The sequence below is a fragment of the Macrosteles quadrilineatus genome, unplaced genomic scaffold (assembly GCF_028750875.1).
Source record: "Macrosteles quadrilineatus isolate MER2022 unplaced genomic scaffold, UCM_ALF_1.0 Scaffold_8__2_contigs__length_117827958, whole genome shotgun sequence".
Taxonomy (NCBI): Eukaryota; Metazoa; Arthropoda; class Insecta; order Hemiptera; family Cicadellidae; genus Macrosteles; species Macrosteles quadrilineatus.
The window spans coordinates 25249409-25260105 of NW_026542601.1; the positions used below are offsets into that span (position 1 = coordinate 25249409).

The 10697-nt window shown below is 31.6% G+C and overlaps 1 protein-coding gene across 3 annotated transcripts in view; it reads left to right on the plus strand.

Annotated features, from left to right (window-relative positions):
* LOC128999785 (opioid-binding protein/cell adhesion molecule homolog) overlaps positions 1-2137 on the plus strand; it is a 474641-nt gene extending 472504 nt beyond the window's left edge. For all 3 annotated transcript variants that reach the window (XM_054426461.1, XM_054426458.1, XM_054426460.1), the window contains one exon: positions 382-2137. The gene's annotated coding sequence lies outside the window, so the exon portion shown is untranslated. The remainder of the gene's footprint in view (positions 1-381) is intronic.
* The last annotated feature ends 8560 nt before the right edge of the window (positions 2138-10697 follow it).

The window sequence follows — 10697 nt, forward strand, 5'->3', positions numbered from 1 at the left end:
TTGTTAAGAGTATAGTATATTTTATAGTATATTTCCTCAATTTAAGCATAGGAATAGTTACTACCCCGTATTTTAAGCATTTATTTTATATTTACACTTTATGCAATTCATGATTTTACGTCACTGTGAAGGAATATAATCTTAACCTAGATTACATATTCATTTTGCATATCAAGGAGGGGTATTGGTATTATTTCATGCTTCAGTACCAAATGAGATAATTGAAATATAATATAATATTGCATTTTATTACTAAACAAGTGTACGGGAATATAATAGACCAAAAACTAGCGTCGGAAAACTACATCATTGGGGAATTTTGTAGTAATTTTTATTTTACACAGATTTGTTGTCTCATCACTGACTCATATTTGTTTACAGATCTACTAAGCCAGGCTTCACTTAAGCGTGGATAACTAGACAAGGGTGAAGAAGATTGTGGGAAGAAGATAAGCTTATGCAAGAGAGCAGTATGGACTTATATACTGAAAGTGAAGGCCTGGCTATGGCCTAGTGCCCCTCGAAGACTGCTATAAAGACTAAATATGTGTTTACATGTTGTTTGTAAGAAAACCTCAAAGTGACGTCTGAAATGACTTATCTTTTCATAAGATTATTTTGTGTAAATTATGTATTTGTTTGAAGCTGTAAATGTGTATAGAATGCTTTGTAAGTTCCTCAAGAACTATGTGGATTACCAGTTAGGTTTAGAGAGTCATGGTGCACTTTAAGTATTACATTAATTACAACTTTATAACAATTCAGTGTGTTAAAACTAATTCCTTTGTACTGTATATGTTTTTAGCTGGTTTGTCATGTATTACAACTTACTATTATGTATTATAATTTCTAAGCATTGATATTAACAAACTAAATGTACAGTGCATTTATTGTAATTGTTGATAGTTATTTTGTGATAGTCGATATTTAGTTGTTAGTCTATTATACAAGGATATAAATGTGAATATTGACTTTATTTTACTAGACGATATAAATGTGTTTCCTTTATTTAATCATATATATGGTTTTGTATATATTTTGTTGTATCTATTATTAATTTCTTACCCCACTTTTAAAAAGTTAAAGAATTGTAAAATATTAAAAAAAGTAATTCATGAACTATCAGCTCCTAAAATCCAATTCCACTAAACCATGAAATCTTAAAGTAGTAAATTTCGAACTTTATTCATTTGTTATTCGATATTTTATAATAACTTGGAATCCTTCATGATTTCAAAACATTCCCTGTTATGATTACAATAGAGTGTTTAATGATAAGTATTTATGGGGAATTAAAAAATATTCCCTATATATTAAAGACATTTTTATATAATTTTTTATTTACTTAACCTAAAGTGAATACACCTACTCTCTTCTGAATGAGAGGGAATTCTATATTTTTGAGACACCTGTAAATGTTTTTCTGTGTGTATTTTATAAAACTGTTAGCCATAAGAGTTGTATATTGACCTAATTCTCCGGTAAGTGCTTCGAATTCTTCCTCATGTGTGATTTTAGCTTGTGTAAAGCATTAAATAATACTAACATTCCGATTATAACTCGTTACAACTACTTAAAATTTGAATGATTTGGACTATATCTAGCTAAAGATAAAAAATAATATGTTTTCAAAAAGTTATTAAAATTCTGCGTAAGAGTTGAGTAATTTGAAACAACATAATGTACACTAAAATCACACATTACTTTTCTAATCAGATGAATATCTCGAATACGGTTAATTCAGATTTTAGAAGAAAAATATAAACCATAATCACACGAGATTTTTATCCTGATATTTTACACTTTCTAAATCAAATAACAAAACTAAAATCAGCTTAAACCTATTCGAGGGGGTTGCAGCGATGAGTGAAATACAAAGTCTACTTTTGTATCAAGAAGAGCTTACCAGACTAGGTTAGCTAATTTTGTATATGAAAGCAAGTCTAATGTGTGAGGGCCGAGCTTGTCAGAGGCATTAGTACCTTTCAACTAGCATATTAGTTTTAAATTGAGTTTATGTGATTTATATACTAAATGTGCTTTCTTTTATAAATGTGCAATGCTATGTCATATATTGTAAACATTTCTGTCTAAACCTGATCTTAAAGTGATTTACTTTTGAAGGAGTAAATGGAATTGATGATAACCTGTGATTTTCATAATTATTTTCCCATCATTGATGACTATTTGTTTTTGGTTACATTTTCAGATAAAATGAAGTTTCAAAGATACCATTGGATACCAAATTTTATAAGGACACTTTCAAGAGTTTTCGAAATGTATATTTGGAATCTGGACACATCAAAACAAAAAGATTTTCCCAGCCCCAGGTTTCACTATGAGCCCTATGGCAATAGCTTTTTCCTATGTGGGAAATTGGCTAGTAAAAAGCGTAGGCTACAAAAATAAATTATTGTAGTAAACAATCGTCTAAATAAAAAAATAAAAAAAAACTTATGAACTCTTTAGATTTAATGACCGCCTTTCAACAGTTTTCTAAATTGAGTCGTTAAACAAAAGTAAAGAAGATAAAAATAGATTTTATAAGGTTTGCTAATTTAATAGTACATAACGTGTATTGCCTTTAAATATCGAAATATCTCACTTGATGTTTGCACACATTTTTAAATGTATATTTGAAACCCAAAATGCTATAGCGTGTAGAGAGGAGTGATGTTCACCATTAGACACAAATTCAGCCTCAGAGATGGATACGGCCAGATTAATTATTTAATGGACCCTCTCTCCTTCTCTCTCTCGCTATATATTTTCTCTCTCCCTTCTAGCATTTCAATGCCTCGTCCGTCTTTAAAAAAACGACGGTCGTTCATAAAAGGCTTCATTGATAGTCTAGTACATAGATACATTAGACTGCCAGTATGTTTGCATTGAGATTAGCATACTACCGTAGGCTATTGTTTATAACAATATGGAATAACTAAGAACTTAATACGTTTAAATAACCTTATATAATATACTTATCGTCTAAGAATCAATAACTAAAACTATGGAATAAAATAAACCTATTTACTAAGTCATTGTTAAAGTGTGCTACCGTAAAATGTAGTTTTCATCTTACACACAAAATGCTTTATTTTTTTAAACTGGGGGGGGGGAATAAATTCTAAACTATATTAAACTGCATATACTGTTCTCCCAGTGGATTAGGCTTGGATCCTATGAAACTGTATTGTATTGAACTGTATTGTTAAACCAAAGAAATACATTCAACGAAGCCTTCATCTAATGAAGAGGAGATCGAAGAATATGTAAGTATAGTAAGATCAAAACATCTGCTCGACGTGTTCCACTGAAACCTGTGACAACTATGCATGATCGACAAAAACAACAGCAAACACAATCTACAAAAATGTTCACAATTAATATTAATAAAAACTATTACTTCATCGACCTACAAATTTGAATTGCAGCTTTTCCTCCGCTGAACTGGATCGACGAATATTTTTAGAGCTCCTAATTTGCAAATAAAAGCGAACTACAAACGATTCAGATTGCTTCTGATTCCAAACTCATTTGTTTGTCGTAACAGAAGGAAGGGTGTTCGTTTGTCACATTATAATTGCTAATGGCCTCTTTTGATCTGAGGTCGGCCTCGGGGAGATCTCCTACCCCTACCACAAGTAGCCCTCAGGGAACTGTAGGGAGCTCAAGTGATTGTGATGAGGTTATTTTGGTGACTGTATTTTACAATGTTGCTAAAACTGAACTGAAGTGTTATGGATGTGTATATTTTGGACGCAAGTAAATGGAACATGTTGTGTAAGCCTGGTTTCATTTGACTCAAACATAAATGGGGAAAAATGTGTTACAGTTATCACTAACACGATTTATTGTTAGTGGTTAGTTTATTAATATTAATGTGTAAAAATCTGTACTTAATTAAAATGTTGATAGGACGTTTTAAAATATTATTTTTTTAGCTTATGAACTGTTATGATATTGTATAGATTTTTATTTAGAGTTTTGCTAAGCTTTGTACAGGAGTTTAGAAAGAAACACTTATCCGTTAAGTAAAATAGAATATCGTATGAGGAACAAAATAAACATTGTGCAGTTACTTCCTTTATGTAGGATTTAAAAATCCTCTTATAAGGCTACTATGTTTTAGCTCTAAATTTTCCCCTATATTGAACCCCATATTATACCTTTTATACCTTTTTTAAAGATTCCTATCAATTAAATGCTCTTAAGTTAAAATTTTTCGCATGACACAAGTTTTGAATTTAAATAAGGAATTAATTATCAATTAAAAATATGAGTTCAACTACTCTGAATGGATTTTCCATTTAGTTTGACCTAACAAATAAAAATATTTAAACATTGTCGTTCGATGATCTAAATATTGTTTAGAATTGTATTGAATAGCTTTTGTGGACAAATGTAGTTATACTTTACTTAAATATGATCAAACTTTGTTTGAAAATGAATCCATCCCCCCGGCGTTCTAATAAACATTAGGAACAGGCTATATTTGAAAAAAAAATGCTACCACAGTTTTTACTATATACAAAACTATTTTTATATTTATATGTTAATAATAATAATCTAGTTCTTGCATTAAAATTTAAGATTATGTTATTATTATAGTTTACATAATTATTATCATTTTAAATAATGTATGAATGCTAATTGATTTTAAGTCCAGGATAGTTTCATTAAAAGCCGTGATAGGGTAATTTTAAATGTTTTTTCGGTACCAAACTCCAGCATGTTAAAATATAAAACAAGATAATATGAATTAATTACATTCCAATATTTTAAATTTAAGAAGCTTGATTTAATTTAAGCTCAAGAAGTTAAGCTTAAGAAGTTTAATTTAAGATTAAGAAGTAATTTTAATTTATATAATTTTATCGGCATATAAACATCGTCAGCTTTTTAAAGTTTAGTAGTTTTTTTCAATGTTTGTTTTAACCTAAAGTCTATTATTTTTAACAATCTTCTCGTTTTTCAATAGTTTGTATAGATGTCATTTACTCTGATATTCAATCTCTCAAAACTATCTGTCTCCAAAAAATTTAAAATTAGTCTGGAGAAACTTTCTACTCAAACAGTTTAGTGCTGAGGTATGTTTAGTCTAATAATATTTAGGTTAGTATTTGTTGTCCAACATACATAAACGGTCTCAAGTCGAACAATCAACAAATAATTAGTTTAAATTTAGTTTGCATTTTTTTTCAAAATAGTTAAATGTAAATAGATAACAATAGCTGATGTTTCTTGAGTTCATATAAAATCAAATTATTCTAAGAGATGCGGGGAATGAGCCTTGTTTTTCGAAGATTTATTCGATATACGAGCTGGTAGCCATTGGGCTGAGAAAAAGAAATCGTCTGTAAAAATGTGAGCACTAATAATCTCTGAGACAGAAGCACAGTTTCAAATCAACATGGCATTTGTTATCTTATTCTGTTACTCCTAAACACCAAATTATTTTTATTCAATTTCTTAAAGTTGGTTGTAATTATAGAAAATGTTTACCAAGTTTACATTGTATATAGGGTTATTATTAGAGGAGAAACAAAACGATTTCTAGAGAATTTACTAATACAAACAACGAAGAAAAATTTGTTTGAAGTAATATGCATTTTGTTACGATAAAAACATATTGATTATATTAAACCTACCTCACATCAAAAAAATCATAAAGATTTCAGTTTTATTAAAATATGCATGTTTATAGGTAAATTATACATTTTTACGTCTAGAGCGATTTGAAGTGTCTTAACAATACGGTAAATAAGTAAGGGCGATTTTCTATGTAGATCTGAACTGATATTAAAGTTTAAAGGCGTATTTCATGAATTAATTGGCTTAGACTTAAGCAGCTTAAGTAGCATACTACTAAATAATATATTTGTAATATCACACAAAGCTAATAAATTTAAATTAATAACTGCATGGAATTGATAACGTAGGTCTTTATTTTAAAACTGTTGCTAAGTTTGCATATTATGCACTTCGTATGCGAATGGAGTTTAATTATTTAATTTTTACTTCATTAAGAGTGAGGTAAGGTAAGCTAACTAGTTCATTAACTAATAATAACTTAGGCCTAGTGTAATAATTAATAAGGTGTGTAGTAATAGTTAAGCCCTAATAACTTAGGACTTAGTGATTTTAAAAATCCAAACAAGTAAAAAAACTTGAAAAAATATGACAATATTTTTGTTAACTACTGTAATCACAAAGTCTAGATAAAACACAATTTTACATGACACTAAACTTATTTTAAGGAGAGTGTCTATTTCGTAAGTATTATTTTCAAGCCTTTCAATATATACAACCTTTAAGTGACATACCTAATCTGTTTGTAATACTTTTCTACCCTACAGAAAGGTGTTTCTATTTTCCAAACATATTATTGTTAGTCGTTCAGGGTGTTTTTTTTTTCAAAAAGTATTCAAGACAATTTATATTTATACACATTTTAATATTACTTTAATTTAAAACATGTAAAATATACTTAAAACGCCAACCAGAGGACGTATTGCATTTCGCTACAATGTAAGCAGAGGGATTGTCTTGTTGACTGTCACAAGCCATAAATCTGCGTCGCACTCGATCGAGTCCTTGTGGTTTATTAGTTCAAACCGGCGGTTAACTGTATTTAATGATGCGTCAGAAATTATAAAATTTCTTTATTTTCAGTTTTGACTTACATCCGTCCAAACATAGACAAAAATTACAATTTCACAGATGTAATGCCATGGAAAACAGGTATCAAGGCTATAATTTGTATTTAAAAGTTACGGAAATTTTCTATTGGTTAAAAATGAGTGTTAGGTAGGAGGACATATCAGTGTAACAACAATGATATTTAATAACTTCTTTATCAGAATTGTACGTGTTATTAAATTTACGGAAAGTAATACGCTATTCGTCATTCTATTCGCCTATTGGGTCTGATTATGATTGGAGTGTCCAATTGAAATCGATCACCACTTACCATCTAATTTGTATATTTACCGCCTTGTGAGTAACACTATAAGCGTAAATATATATGTTTTAAGTGTTATAAGACGTTTCTTTTATTTACTTTCTGTAATCATGATGATTTTCTCCCATCTTGAATATAATTTAACCTAAATTACATGCAAATACAATGTTATCCGTGTAACCTCCTATATACGCTGCGAATGACCTGGATTAATAACGAGATAAGAGTATACTAGGTTTTTAAAATACCGACTATACAATTCTAAATTTTATTTATATGTTCAATTTCAAAACTTTGAACAACTTACTTGACCATAGTGTCTCCATAAAGATGGTTATGAATTAACTTGGTATTATAGTGAATAGTGTCAGACAAATCAGACATATGTTCGCCATAAAGTAACATTCTATTAAGAAACTATAGTAACTAAGAAACTACTAAGAAACTATATACCTCGTAATAACATCGTAAGCATATAAATAAGTAAAGTAGTGATATTTAAAGTACTCGTGGACGTTTTGAATCCTTTCTTTCTTTTTATTTCTTCTGGTGTCTTTGCCACGATCGTTTTATCGTCAGTTATCTTCCTTTTTTGGGATTTTTTATATTGTATTATCTGTTTATGTGTGTTCCTCTATGCATTATTTCATTGTGTAGTATGACCTAGTGGATAGGTATAGTTTAACTTTTTTCCAAAGTTGGTTGTGTTCGATTTTAGATGTTGGTGTAATTTTATTTTATTTCATTCCAACGGCAGAACCATTATACATTTCAATACAAGAAAGATGGCTAGGTACTATTTACATGCTAAAAAAAAATAATGGATACTGAGTGCTAACAAATACATAACATAACAAGCAAATAAATAGTAGTAATAACAAACGATGCAACAACAACAACAACACTGTGGCTAATTAATAAACTATTGACATACCACAAAAAATAATTTCTAGAAAGCTATCAGGCACACATGGAAGTTCCTTACTAGATAGTATAAATAAATATAACAAACAATATAAATAAATATAACAAACAATATAAATAAATATAACAAACAATATAAATAAATATAACAAATAACAACAACAGCAACAATAAGACTTTTCATATATGTTCAATGGTGTGACGGGCTTCGAGAACTCTTCTACGAACAGAGGAAGTATTCTCGTAGAAAAAGTCGACTGTGTGGCAGAATCGATTCCCAAGCCTCATCATTCTTGCAAGTGGGCTGTGAAAGTCGTAACCACGAGCATGATGCCTCCTGCCGAACAGATCCAGAGATCGGGTCACTGATGGAGTGCGGAAGTCCACCTGAGTGAGAAGCATTGGGCAGTCCAACAGGCCATTGATCAGCTTGGCGAGAAATACTACATCTGCCACTTCACGTCTGACTTGAAGATCATGGAGATGGAGGTCAGCCTGGAGATCAGCAAGTGGAACCTCCGTCCAACGAAGCCCCTGTCGTACTCCCACCAACCTTAGGAATTTCCTCTGCACAGCATCAAGCTCGTCAGTCAAACCAACTTGATAAGGGGACCAAACTGGGCTGGCATACTCTAGAAGTTGGCGTACAAAGGAAGAATATAGTGTTTTTAAAACAACAGGGCTTGTCATTCCACGAGTAGATCTAAAGATGTATCCCAATAGCCTGTGAGATCGTTTGCAGAGATCATAAACATGCTCATGAAAGGATAGATCAGCACTAAAGGTAACACCCAAATCCTTGATGGAAAACACCCTTTCTAATGGTTGTCCTTCCAATGTGTACTGGAATAGCAGAGGACAGCGTAGACGGCCGAAGGTCATTACAGAGCACTTAGAAAAGTTTAGTTTCATATTGTTTGTTCTACACCAATCCATGATACAATTAATACTAGACTGCAGTCGTAAAAAATCATCTTGGTTGGAGACCATCGTAAAAATTTTGACATCATCAGCGAAGAGCAGAGCTTCCACTTGCAAACTCGACACTATGTCATTTATAAAGACAATGAATAAATATGGACCCAGTAAGGAACCTTGGGGAACGCCTGACACTTGGTGAAACTCTTTGGAGAGCAAACCAGGCAATTTCACTCTTAGGCGTCGATCCATTATATAATCAGTAAGCCAGGAGAGCAGTGAGCCATGAATCCCGTAGGCTTTCAGTTTACATATCAGAATGGAGTGGTCTACCTTATCAAAAGCCTTAGCAAAGTCAACGAAGGCCACATCCAGCTGCTTCCCTGCTCTCATAGCCGATAATATACTTTCCTCAAAAAGCAGCAAGTTAGTAATTGACCATAGAATATTTATCCAGAGTATGGTGGTGTGGTATTTGTTTTTTGAAGCCTATGATGTGGTATGTCAATGGTTGTTTTATTTATGGTATTATGGTTGTGTTGGGCTTGTCTTAAGTTGGGCTTGGATCGGATGGTAAGGATTATGGTTTCGTATGTATAAAGTGAGAAGGCGGTACTTACGTATTAAACGGAGGCCACATTTTGTCAGCGCGCTGCGGCGGTTATGTTAGGTTGGGTTATCGTAAATATTATGTGTGTAGGACTTTCCTCGCTTCGTTATGAATCGATACCAGACGAGTTATACTTTCTATTATGATAACCCAACCTAACATAACCACCGCAGCGCGCTGACAAAATGTGGCCTCCGTTTAATACGTAAGTGCCGAGAAGGCATTATATTGTGTTGAATTAAAAGGGTTATTTTGCTATTGCTTGTGATAGGTTGATTCTTTTGATCTTGTTATTGTTTTCATTGTTTTTTTTTCACCATTAATAGTTTTTCCAATATTTTTCTGCGTTGTAGATCCTCAGCCTACAATTCTGTAGAGCAGATGTGAGGTAAATAGCAAATGGTATACTATGAGGGCTGTTAACACCGTAAGCATATAAATAACTAGTCTAGTGATATGTAAAGTACTCGCAGACATTTTGAATTCCTGCGTAGTTAAATTTAATCTTCATCAGTAGACTGTTCTAAAAAAACGGGTAGAAGCAAAAAAGATGTAACATACTATTGCTTTTGGTCTGGACACAAACAAATACCACTACAACCTACACAATCGAATCCCTAAAAGGAGCTGCTCATACATTTCAAATACACCGAAATACTAAACTTTTAACTATGTTTATAATTACTGTAACCCAAAGTTTGTTCCTTTTTAACAATTCATTAGCTTGTCAAATTGAACGCGCAAATAAGCATAATGGTCTGACATCTTAAACTATAACTGCAAGTAACACACCCTATGACCAGTTTGTGCGTTGATTTCATAACTTTTTACCTAAGCGTAAGTTTCATACCATTACGGATGTGGTTGAATTTCCAGTAAAAATGGGTTCATAAAGAGCCATAAGAAACATAAAATGTTTTAACGCAAGACAACTCTGCTGATTAAGGCAAAGTGTAAAGAATTTGCGAATTTTATTCTGTCAAAATCACGTGACCTAGTTGGATTTATGTTTAGTTCAGGTGTCCATAAATCTACCCAAGGGTCAGTGGGACGCCTCTTGTACACTTCACCTTTAGTTAAATTTACACCTTGTTTTTGTGTGGTACGTATTCAGTTTTTCTTGTTTATAGTTGAACTCAATACAGAGATTGAGTTAGTAAGGAACTATTACTGCTATTGTCCTTTAAAATTAAATCTAGTTTTTGGTGAGGGAAATTCGAAAATTGTACGAATTATTGTGTACAAACTTGTGCTATTTGTCTAGAGAGTGCAATATAGTAGTTG